We start from the raw sequence: 13092 nt of genomic DNA, 5'->3' as shown, positions 1-13092 counted from the left end.
GTGTGAGACATAATCAGACACATCCTGTTTCATTTATGAAGGAGGGACTATGAAAGTCACAAAGGCATTTTTTATAGGGCCATCAGGCGGCCCTTATTATTCTTAAAGGGCCAGCATTTGACCCTCGCTATTGTTAGAGGGCCATCAGACGGCTATGCTTTGTTGTTCCCATTATTAAAGAGTGGGTCTCCTATACTGTTATTGTGTATGCAGTGACTGCAAGGGCTGCCAAAAATTTGGACGCACTCCAATACATATATAAACTAAAGGGAAGACATTTTACAATTATATATTTATTAAGGTAAGTTAGAGAGCTGCAGATAGGAACCAGAAACACTGTGTCCAGGATAAGAGATCTGAAACCTTCAGTGTGGAAATATCATTTATGAAGAATCTAGAGTTTAACTGAAAAGGAGCACTGTCTCTGAGTTATAAAGGAAATCATAGCTAAGAGATGAAATCTTGGTTGTTAGTTCTTGTGTAAAAATACCCTGGAATAAAATATAAAGGAGGAGAGAAATCAATCCTGAGGGGTCCTGGATGGAATGGGACAGACTCAGGTCTATATCATCAAAATGAGTATTTGGCTCTGATCTGATGAGTGTTCATAAATGATGATAGAATAGCAACCTCTATAGGTCATGGAGAAGACTAGATAAATCTCAAAATAAAAGCTGCTGCAAGAGAGACACTGGAAGAAGATTTCTACGTTGATTTTTCAGTGGAGTAAACAGAAACTGTTATCTGTAATGTGTTATACATAACCATATATTGGCTTGCTAACTTGTGTTGCCCCTGAAGAGCCGCTACAACAGTTGGTGGCGAAACGCGTCGGGCATTAAGCATTTTTCGGGCATTAAGCATTTTTCGGGCATTAAGCATTTTTCATCTGAATGGATGGTTATAGTTGAAATTGGGTACTAGGCATCGTCCTTTAAGTTGATGGTTATAGATATATGTCATACTGAAAATCATCTAACCAATATACTACTTGTTTAGGTATACCTAGGAGAGTATAGGCTGATCTCGGACAATATGACTACTAACAATAGATGGGAGACTGAACCATGATTATAACCTAGGTTATTGGTTGGGGTTTTTTTCTGTTTGATTGGTAATTAGGGTACAACGTTTAATCTGTTAGTCTGTGGGTAGGGTTGTTTTATTTTTTTGCACAATTGTTTGGTATTTTTTTAACTTTATACCTTAATAAATATATAATTTTAAAATGTCTTCCCTTTAGTTTATATACTGTGATTGGGTAAGATTAATAACATTTATTGTTGTGAGCCCCACGCATTCCAATACCCCTTTGAAGAGATAGAGGAGGGCCTGAGTAACAAATGTTCCCATTATAAAAGAGTTGTTCTGCTATACAGTTATTGCGTATGCAGCGACTGCAAGGGCTGCCAAAAATTTGGATGCACTCTAATGCCCCTTAAAAGAGACATAGAGGAGGGCCTCATTAAAAAAAATGTTCCCAATATAAAAGAGCAGGTCTCCTATACTGTTCTTACACATGCAGTGACTGCAAGGGCTGCCAAAAATTTGGATGCACTCCAGTGCCCCTTGGAAGAGAGTTAGAGGAAGACCTCATTAAAAAAATGTTCCCATTATAAAGGAGCGGGTCTCCTATACTTGTAATGCCCAAGTATACTTGTAATGCGGAGGCTGATCTGAATACCGACTGGTGTTTTTAAGCTGATACTCAACAACTGCCCTGTGCTGCTCACAAATCCTTCCCAACATATGCAACGTTGAGTTCCAACACATGGGGACATCGCACACCAGCTGGTGAGCTGAAAGCTGCAAATTCCGCTGAAGCTCGGCAAGGGCAGTGGAAGCTGTACCTGACTTTCTAAAATAGGCACACACGCAGTGTACTTTGACAAGCAGATCCGGCAGATCCGAGTAGGTCGTGAGAAACCACTGAACCACTAGGTTGAGCACATGGGCCAGGCATGGTACGTGTGTGAGCTCGCCTCGCTTCAGAGCCGCCACCAGGTTCCGGCCATTGTCACATACAACCACACACTACAACTGTCTGTAGGTTCAGTGGTGACAGCCACAGATCTGCCTGCTCTTTCAGAGCTTTCCACAACTCTTCAGCAGTGTGCGGTTTTTCACCTAAGCATATTAGCTTCAGCACAGCCTGTTGCCGCTTGGCCAATACAGTGGTGCAGTGCTTCCAGATTGTGACTGATGTGGTCATTTCGGAGATGGAGGCTGAAGAGGAGGAGGTGCAGGAACTGTAGAATGTGGGGGCAACCCTGATTGACCCAGGGCCCGAAATCCTCGACGTCGGGAGGCCGTGTTGCGTACCAAGGTCCGACTGGTTCCCGGCTTCCACTATATTAACCCAGTGTGCCATGAGCGAAATGTACCATCCCTGCCCACAAGCACTTGTCCACGTGTCCGTGGTTAGGTGGACCTTCTCAGTAACTGCATTGTTGAGGGCACGGCTAATGTTCTGAGACACGTGCTTGTGTAATGCGGGGGCGGCACACCGAGTACCGAGGGATGGCCGCTGCCAAAAGGTTGTGGAAAGCTTCCTTCTCCATGAGCCTAAAAGGCAACATTTTGAATGCAAGCATTCGTGAAATGTGTGAGTTTAGTAATGCGACCTGTGGGGCATTGGCTGCATATTTGCGCTTGGGTTCCAAGAACTGGGGTAGGGACAACTGAACGTTGCGCTGGGACAAGGATGTGGACATGGTTGCAGATGGTGGTAGTTGCAAGTGTGCAGCGACAGGTGCAGGGCGGGAGGCATCTTCGCATGCACCATGGACAGGTGATTGGCGTGCATGTACAACAGCCGAACAAGCAGTGATGTCACCCGCCGATACTGTTTCTGGACCTTGGCATTCGGTCCACCTAGTCTGGTGCTTTGCTATCATGTGCCTGATCATGCTGGTTGTGGTCAGACTGCTAGTTTTGCTATCCCTGCTGATGCTGGCCTGGCAAAGGCAAATGGCCTTTTTGGGGTTATCTGCACAGTCTTTAAAAAACAACCAGACTCAGGAAGACCTAACAGTTGTACTGGCAACTTCAATTGTGTTGGTGTTCTGGGGAACGGTTGCCCGCCTTGTGTCTGTGGCCACCACACTGCTTGTTCCTGCCTGTTGTGGTGCTATGCCTCCCTCCCCCAGTGTGCTGCTTTCCTCGCTCTGCGTGTCACCTTGCCAGGTTGGGTCAATCATCCAGGACAATATTTTGCAAGGTCGCTACAAATGGCTGGATTTGCACCGCAGTTATATGTGATACGTCTGACGGACGCCCATGGTTTTAAATAGCGGCCTTGTAGTTTACTATTATTGTCAGTGACCACGTGTGAATAGCTTGACTGACACACTGCTGCCAAACTGTAAATGGAGTACAATATTTTCTACGGTCGCTACAAATGGCTGGATTTGTACCGCAGGTATATGTGATACGTCAATATTTTCCACGTTCACTACAAATTTCTGGATTTTTATCGCTGTAATATGGGATCACGTCTGATGATGGAAAAGATCTGGCTGTATTCTGCAGTGCTAAAAAGCAAATGGAGCAGTAAAATGTTGGACTCTATTACTATTTAAGAAAATAATCAGGATTAAAAGAAAAAAAAAAACCTGATATCTAGTCCAATGGCTGTCTGTAGCAGGCAGCAGCAGCAGAAGCAGACAGAACGTGCAATGGACACAATTGTGCTGTATAGTGTTCACAAATTTCTCTGCCTGCCTAACTCCTGCTATCACCACTGAATATATGCAGCTGGATTAGTCCTCAGAAGGACTGTTAGTTCAGATGGATATGTATACTGGGGTGGAATACCTATGCCTAACTATTACATTGCCAATTCTGTCCCTCACACAGCAGCACCTCTCCCTACTCTGCCTGTCTGAAGGTTAGATTGTGACGAGCATAGCGTCACGAGATCTTATGTAGACCCGATGACGCTATGCGGCCAGCCAATCACTGTAATGACACAACCAAGATGGCTACGGCATTACAGTGAGTGGCAGACAATCCCTGAATGTTCATTGGCTTTCTAAAGAGCGCCAAACATGCTGGGTGGGGACCCGAGATGTTTGGGTGAGTACCAAGCAGTAGCGAGCATGCTCGCTCATCACTACTCATGATGTCAAAAAGCTGTTGACCCCATTAGACATTGATTAGTTTACGATACATTAAAATGTGGTTATATAGGTGGAGTATAAGTTCTGAAAATCATTACCACCATCATCTTTCCAATAAGAATCACAAACCAATAAGATTTATTTTTATTTTGGTATACATTGATTATTATTTTGGTACACATGTTTTTATTTGTTTGTGCAAGTGAGTCTCTTTCCTAAAATGTTCTTTGTTTAGCTATTAAATGAATAATGTTTTTTTCATTTTTCTACTTTTAGGACTAAATCAAAAATGTTGTCATTAACATTTATGGATTCTATTAAAACTAACTCCAAGGTAATGTATGTGCTGATTATAATTTCATGATAAATACTCTGCTGTAGCCATCTTCTTTAATAACTGTGACTTGCCAGTAATCTAGTGATTGGAGTAAAGTTTATATGTATTGTTGTCCTCCAACAATTAGAGCCTTAATAAAAATTTTAATAGTGTTTAATGTTATGGACAAATGATATCTAGAGTATCTTGAGAATTGCTTTTTTACACAGTTGACCTTTACCATTGTTCTAGTCATTTAGAAAGTTACTGGTGAAATATATTTGAATTTAATTGAAAATGAAATATGAAAGCACTAACATACAGCTGATAAATATTGGATATGAAAATAATAATCAGACAGAGAGTCTTAAAACATTATATGCAGGAATTTGCCCTGAAATGCAAAAATGCCTTTAACTTGACCAAAAGCTTAAAGAGGACCTGTCGACAGTGCTGTCTTTTTACGTAATGTTGTCCTATGAATCAATAAATAAACCCACTTTTTCTTTAAAAAAAATTCCAATGAATCATAGCTCATGGAATAAAGGGGTTGCCCAAGATTTTAATATTTACTAAAGGTAGGGGATTTTGTAAAATAAAATAAAAATAATAATTTGTGCTCACCAGGTAATTCCCCTACAGCACCAACTCCATTACTCTGGAGCATGTGACAAGTCTCATCGAGTTGTCCTGCAGTAATAACATGCTGTACTCTACATGGGTTTTAAGGGGTAAAGTTTCACTTTGTGGAGAGTGACATGCCTGGAGGCTTAAAGGGAACCTATCAGCAGGATTTTTCTAAGTAAACTACAGGAATTGTCATGTTGGGGCTGCTGAACTGATTAAAATGATATCTGAGGTGAAAAAAATCAATTTTGTGGTTCTTGTGTAATCAGTCTTTGCAGTTTTGAGTTAATGAGATACTCGTGCTCCAGGGTGGGACTGTAGGCAGGGTCTTATCTTGGTGTTCTTGGCCAGATCAGCAAGAAAAGACCTGCCCACAGGCCCGCCCTGAAGCACAAGTATGTTCCCCATCATAGAGACAGACAGACACAGAGAGCCAGATGTACTGCTAAAGACGGAGAGACAGCCAGAGACAGAGAGACAGCCAGCCAGAGACAGACAGGGAGAGAACAGCCAGCCAGAAACAGACAGAGACAGACAGAGAGAGGCATTCAGACAGAGAAAGCCAGCCAAAGACAGACAAAGAGACAGCCAGCCAGAGACAGACAAAGAGACAGCCAGCCAGAGACAGACAAAGAGATAGCCAGCCAGAGACAGACAGAGAGAGAGAGACAGCCACAGACAGATAGAGACAGCCAGCCACAGACAGACAAAGAGAACCTCTGTGTCTCTGGCTGTTTCTATGATGAGGAACATACTTGTGCTTCAGGGCTGGCCTGTTAGCAGGTCTTTTCTTTCTGATCTGGCTTAGAGCAGCAAGGAAAGACCCCGCACACAGTCCCATCCTGGAGCACGAGCATATGATTAACTCAAAACTGCAAACACTGATTACAAAAGAACCACAAGATGGATTTCTTCACCTCAGGTATCATTTTAATCAGTGCAGCAGCCCCAACATGAAACTGACTGTAGTTTGCTTGTAGTCCTGCTGATAGGTTCCCTTTAAAAGCCATGCAATGCTTTTAAAATTAAGCATTAATTGGAAAATTATATATGCAAAATTGTCACTTCAGAGAGGAAGAGGACTTGAACTCTAGTGCCACCTAGTGGAAGTAGCAAAAAGTCAATATCAACCTTTTAATGAACCTTGCCCTATAACTTAGCACAAAAACAAAATTAGAATCTCAATTTGCAGACATGGTGTTTCGGGGAGCTGCCCCTCATCAGTGCAAAGTATGAGATCTAGGATGGCTGTTTGAGAGGTTACAGACTGGGATCTAAGTGATAAAGTTTCTTCTTGTGGAGAGTGACATGCATGGCATGCTAGAGTGAAGATGCTTATAAGCCATACACTGCTCCTCTGGGAAATTAAATATACAAATTGTGTCTTCAAAGGGGAAGAGGACTCTAGTACCAACTAGTGTTGAGCGAACATGCTCGACACTGTTCGGTACTCGCCCGAACATCACGCTACTCGGGATGTTCGGCGAGCACCGAGCATTTCCGGGTTACTCGGGCGGGAGCTCTGGTCTCCGCCCTGCATGTTTGGCGCTCTTTACAGAGCCAATGAACATGCAGGGATTGCCAGCCAGTCACTGTAATGCTGCAGCCATGTTGGTTGTGGGCATTACAGTGATTGGCTGGCCGCACAGCGTCACCTCAAGTATTTAAAACCGGGCGCTGCCATCTTGGACACAGTCGCTCCGGATTAGACAGTGTAGGGACAGCGCTGCTGATTTAGGGAGAGATATAAACTGCGAAACAGTTAGTGTAGGGTCTGTAAAGGCTGCCAGAACAAACAAACAGTCCTTTTCAGGACTAATATCCATCCCAGATACCAGGCAGGGAGGGTGTATAGAAGACACAGTGGTTATACCAGCAAACGCTGCATTTCAGTCCTGTGTGCTCCTGTTGCTGAGATAGCTGGACTTAGCACCAGGTGTCAGGGGCCAGGAAAAATCCTTTTTTTTTCATCTAAATCCTCCTTTTTTTTTCCTCCTTCACACTGTACAAATACCCGTCTTATTAACCTTTTGGTGTGTCCCCCCCCCCCCAAAAAAAAAGTGTGTCTCTGATTTTTCAGACACAAATATAACTGTTGAAAATAGTCTGGTGTAGGCTAGAGAAACAGAAGTATTGTTTTGCACTTCCACGGTTCAAAACTCTGTATTATCCATTTTGGGCCATTTGTATCTAAAAAAAAAACTGTTTGAGTGTGCCGCTCACTGTTCAGCCGCAAATCTATATATTTAAAAAAGTGTGGTATACCCCAGTAAACAATAACTGTGGTTTTGCCATCCCACTGTAAAAAATCTCTATTATTCAGGTTTTGGTATATTTTCCGTAAAGAAAAACAGGAGTGTCTCCTGACTGTTGTGACACAAAAATATATCTGTTGAAAATAGTCTTGTGTAGGCCCGACATCCCAGTGTGGTTTCGCAGTTCCACGGGTCAAATCACTGTACTATCCAGTTTTGGGCCTTTGGTATCTAAAAAAAAAGCAGTTTGAGTGTGTCGCTCACTGTTCAGCCGCAAATTTCTCTATTTAAAAAAGTGTGGTATACCCCAGTAAACAATAACTGTGGTTTTGCCATCCCACGGTAAAAAATCTCTATTATTCAGCTTTTGGTAGTTTTTTCCGTAAAGAAAAACAGTAGTGTCTCCTGACTGTTGTGACACAAAAATATATCTGTTGAAAATAGTCTTGTGTAGGCCCGACATCCCAGTGTGGTTTCGCAGTTCCACGGGTCAAATCGCCGTACTATCCAGTTTTGGGCCTTTGGTATCCAAAAAAAAAGCAGTTTGAGTGTGTCGCTCACTGTTCAGCCGCAAATATCTCTATTTAAAAAAGTGTGGTATACCCCAGTAAACAATAACTGTGGTTTTCCTCTTCCACGGTTCTAATCTACTCTTTATTACCCTTTTTCCTTTGATAGTGCAAGAGTAAGCTATTTTACTTAATTTACAATGAGCAAGGCGCGTGGCAAGGGACGTGGAAGTGGACGTTCTGGTGATGGTTCGTGCAGAGGACGGGGCCGTGGCCAAGGTGAAAATGTGCCACAACCAACAGCCACATCTTCTCGCTCCCACTTCTTGACCGAATTACTAGGTAAGCACAGAACAACACCAGTATTGAGAACTGATCAGTGTGAACAGGTTATTAATTGGATAGCAGATAATACTTCCAGTTACCTGGGCACCACCACCTCCGGTCTGTCTTCCACACGGTCAACTCTTAGTAGCCGTGAGTCTCGACCGCATAATCCTCCTCACCCTGATGCTCCTTCCTCCCACCATGCCGAGTGTCGTCAGACAGCAAGTGATCCCACACTTGGACACTCTGAAGAGCTGTTCACTGGTCCATTTCCATATTTGGGCCCCTCGCCTGATACGCTTGAAGTGGTGGAAGAGGAGATCCCATGTTGGGATGCCCAAATATTTGAACAGCCATGGCCACAGGAAGTCGACGTTGGCAATCTGTCACAAGAGGTGGACGATGACGAGACACAATTGTCAGGAAGTGAGGAGGAGGATCGTGGTGCGCAAGTGGAAGAGGAGGAGGTGGTGGATGATCTAGTAACTGACCCAACGTGGAAGGAGGACATGCAGAGTCAGGCCAGCAGCACACAGGGGGAGGGAGGCAGAGTACCCCAACAGGCAGGAAGAAGCAGTGTGGTGGCCGTAGACAGAAGGCAAGCAACCGTTCCCCGTAAAACCAACACGAGGGACGTTGCCAGTACAAGCGGTAGGTCTTCCAGAGTCTGGAATTTTTTTAAAGACTCTGCTGATAACCCCAAAAAGGCCATATGTTCCACCTGCCATGCCAGCATCAGCAGGGGTGACAAAACTACCAGCCTGACCACCACCAGCATGATCAGGCACATGGCAGCAAAGCACCCGACTTTGTGGGGCGAAACCCAGGGTCCACGAGCAGTGTCAGCGGGTGTCACCACTGCTTCTTCCACTGTTGTGCATGCAATAGAACCCCCTGTTGTGTGTGCAAGGCAATCCCCTGTCCATACTGCATGTAAAGATGCCCCCTCCTCTCAGTCTTCACTTGTTATGGCAGTTTCTCAAGAAACAGCATCAACGTCCACGTCCACGTCCCACCGCAGCATTCAATTGTCCATATCCCAGACCTTTGAATGAAAGCGGAAATTCGCAGCTAACACCCCACAGGCCACAGTCCTAAATTGGCACATTTCACGAATGCTTGCGTTGGAAATGCTGCCTTTTAGGCTGGTGGAGACGGAATCCTTCCGCAATCTTTTGGCGGTGGCCGTCCCTCGGTACTCAGTCCCCAGCCGACACTATTTTGCCTGGTGTGCCATCCCCGCACTACACAAGCACGTGTCCCAAAGCATCTGCCGTGCCCTCAACAACGCAGTTACTGGGAGAGTTCACCTGACAACGGACACGTGGACAAGTGCTTGTGGCCAGGGATGGTACATCTCTCTGACGGCACACTGGGTAAACATAGTGGAAGCCGGGACCCAGTCGGACCTTGGGACAGAACATATCCTCCCCACACCGAGGATTGCGGGCCCTTTGTCAGTCAGAGTTGCCCCCACAGAGAACAGCTCCTGCGCATCCTCCTCCTCCTCCTCCTCCTCATGTTCAGCCTCCATCTCCGATATCACCACATCAGTTACAAGCTGGAAGCATTGCAGTACTGCTTCCGCCAAGTGGCAACAGGCTGTGCTGAAACTCATAAGCTTAGGTGATAAACCTCACACTGCTTGTGAGTTGTGGACAGCTGTGAAAGAGCAGGCAGATCTGTGGCTGAGACCGCTGAACCTACATCCCGGCATGGTCGTGTGTGACAATGGCCGTAACCTGGTGGCGGCTCTGAGGCGAGGTGAGATCACACACGTACCATGCCTGGCTCATGTGCTTAACCTCGTGGTTCAGCGGTTTCTTAAATCGTACCCCGAGTTGCCAGATCTGCTCGTGAAAGTACGCCGCCTGTCAGCTCATTTTCGCAAGTTGGCTACAGCTTCCGCCGCCCTTGCTGTGTTGCAGCAGCGTTTGCAGCTTCCGGCACAACGACTGGTGTGTGATGTCCCCACACGTTGGAACTCTACCCTCCACATGATGCAAAGGATTTGTGAGCAGAAGAGAGCAGTTGTGGAGTACCAGCTGCAACAAGGCCGTCGATATTCAGGTCAGACTCCACATATAAGACCTCAGGAGTGGACTTGGATGTCTGACATATGTACAATCCTGACAAACTTTGAGGAGGCCACCAAGATGGTGAGTGGCGATGACACCATCATTAGTGTCAGCATCCCACTTGTCTGTCTTTTGCAATGCTCTCTGCAGAGAATTAAAGAGGAGGCATTGTAGCCAGAGAATGATGAGATGGATCAAGAAGCCATAGCGGATGGTTACACACAGCCCAGCCTCATCTCATCCCAACGTGCATTGGGGGACAATGAGGGAGAGGAGGAGGAGGAGGAGGAAGAACAGGAGCTGCTATCATGCGTTGTAGACGGTAGTACCTGTACAAATGTCATACCGTCGGTTCAGCGTGGGTGGCCTGAGGACAGGGGGGAGGAGGAAGAGGAGGAGGAGAGCATGGTCAGTCGTCATCTTGGTGAGGAAATCTTTCTCATTACCAGTCTGGCACGCATGGCTGACTTTATGTTACGCTGCCTTAACCGTGACCCTCGCGTTGTAAAAATGTTAGGTGACAGTCATTACTGGTTGGTGACACTTGTAGACCCCCGCTACAAGGAGAACTTTCACTCTCTTATTCCTGAGGTGGAGAGGTCTACAAAAATGGGGCAGTACCAGAAGGCCCTTGCTGCAGAACTCTTAAAAAAATTCCCATCTGAACACGCTAGCAGCAGAGGTCACAGTTCGTTGCCCAACCAAGGCATACAGGCGAGAGAGATGCAACTTCAATCCAGCAGAGGCAGGGGAACACTGTCAACATTCTGGGAGAGTTTTCTGACACCCCCCCAGCTTACAGGCCCTGAGGCGCGGGGTACTCTCACAAGGAGTGGAAAGTTTCAAAAGATGGTGAGGGAGTACCTTGCCGACCGTACCAGCGTCCTCCGTGATTCCTCTGTACCTTTTAATCATTGGGTATCCAAGCTGGACACTTGGAATGAACTTGCTCTGTACGCTTTGGAGGTCCTGGCCTGCCCTGCCGCTAGCGTGTTATCGGAGCGTGTTTTTTAGTGCCGCTGGGGGAATTATAACTGATAAGCGCACTCACCTGTCAACTGACAATGCTGACAAGCTGACCCTTATCAAAATGAACAAGGGCTGGATTGGGCCGACTTCTCATCACCACCAAATGACAGCAGAGTAACATAAAGTCAAATCCACTGTGTTATTTCGAGAGGTGTATTCACATGCACCGCTTCACACCCACACATGGGTATACGCTTCCTCATTTCGGCTGTTTTATCTTCTCCTTATCCTCAGCCTTCACCACCACTATACCACCAGGGTGCCAGCATTGCAAGTTGCTCTGTCCTTATTTTTGGCAGCTTTTGCTTGCAAGGCATAAGCAAATATTATGGGATACCCACTCCCCAATAATGGGACTTATGTTTGTAATATGCTGTACTGCATGGCTCTTGTAAGTGGCATTGCAAGTTGCTCCATACTAATTTTTGGCTGCTTTTGCTTGCAAGGCATAAGCAAATACTATGGGAGACCCACTCCCCAGTAATGGGACTTATGTTTGTAATATGCTGTACTGCATGGCTCTTGTAAGGGGCATTGCAAGTTGCTCCGTCCTAATTTTTGGCGGCTTTTGCTTGCAAGGCATAAGCAAATACTATGGGACACCCACTCCCCAATAATGGGACTTATGTTTGTAATATGCTGTACTGCATGGCTCTTGTAAGGGGCATTGCAAGTTGCTCCGTCCTAATTTTTGGCAGCTTTTGCTTGCAAGGCATAAGCAAATACTATGGGAGACCCACTCCCCAATAGAGGGACTTATGTTTGTAATATGCTGTACTGCATGCCTCTTGTAAGGGGCATTGCAAGTTGCTCCGTCCTAATTTTTGGCACCTTTTGCTTGCAAGGCATAAGCAAATACTATGGGACACCCACTCCCCAATAATGGGACTTATGTTTGTAATATGCTGTACTTCATGGCTCTTGTAAGGGGCATTGCAAGTTTCTCCGTCCTAATTTTTGGCAGCTTTTGCTTGGAAAGCATAAGCAAATACTATGGGAGACCCACTCCCCAATAATGGGACTTATGTTTGTAATATGCTGTACTGCATGGCTCTTGTAAGGGGCATTGCAAGTTGCTCCGTCCTAATTTTTGGCAGCTTTTGCTTGCAAGGCATAAGCAAATACTATGGGAGACCAACTCCCCAATAATGGGACTTATGTTTGTAATATGCTGTACTGCATGGCTCTTGTAAGGGGCATTGCAAGTTGCTCCGTCCTAATTTTTGGCAGCTTTTGCTTGCAAGGCATAAGCAAATACTATGGGAGACCCACTCCCCAATAATCGGACTTATGTTTGTAATATGCTGTACTGCATGGCTCTTGTAAGGGGCATTGCAAGTTGCTCCGTCCTAATTTTTGGCAGCTTTTGCTTGCAAGGCATAAGCAAATACTATGGGACACCCACTCCCCAATAATGGGACTTATGTTTGTAATATGCTGTACTGCATGTGACGCGCCCCCTGGGCCATGTGTACACGTGTGTGGGATACCCGGTGCCGGGTCTCTGGGGTCTGTAGTCTCCGTGGCGGTGACCCGGTCCCGTGGCTCAGGCTGGTCAAACCAGTGGCAGTCTTTCTTAGGTTTTGAGGTTAATTGTCCGATTGCGCCACCCGTGGATTGCGGTCAGGGAGTACCTCCACTGCGAGGCAGACCGCTGAGGCTTGTGTTGTGTGCGCAGCAGAGAATGGGATAACTCCCTACGGGAGGAGTATAGCCTCAGGGCAGTGAGTGTGGATGATGAGGGTGATGGTGCACGAGCGCAGCAGGAACGACTCAGAGTCTTGGCAGTGCAGTTCAGGGTCTTTACTGATGATTATAAGGTAGACCCTC

This window comes from Phyllobates terribilis, unplaced genomic scaffold, assembly GCF_046119375.1.
Source record: "Phyllobates terribilis strain yellow unplaced genomic scaffold, ASM4611937v1 Scaffold_11__3_contigs__length_659146591, whole genome shotgun sequence".
In the NCBI taxonomy this organism is placed as follows: Eukaryota; Metazoa; Chordata; class Amphibia; order Anura; family Dendrobatidae; genus Phyllobates; species Phyllobates terribilis.
This window is presented reverse-complemented; position numbering follows the sequence as displayed.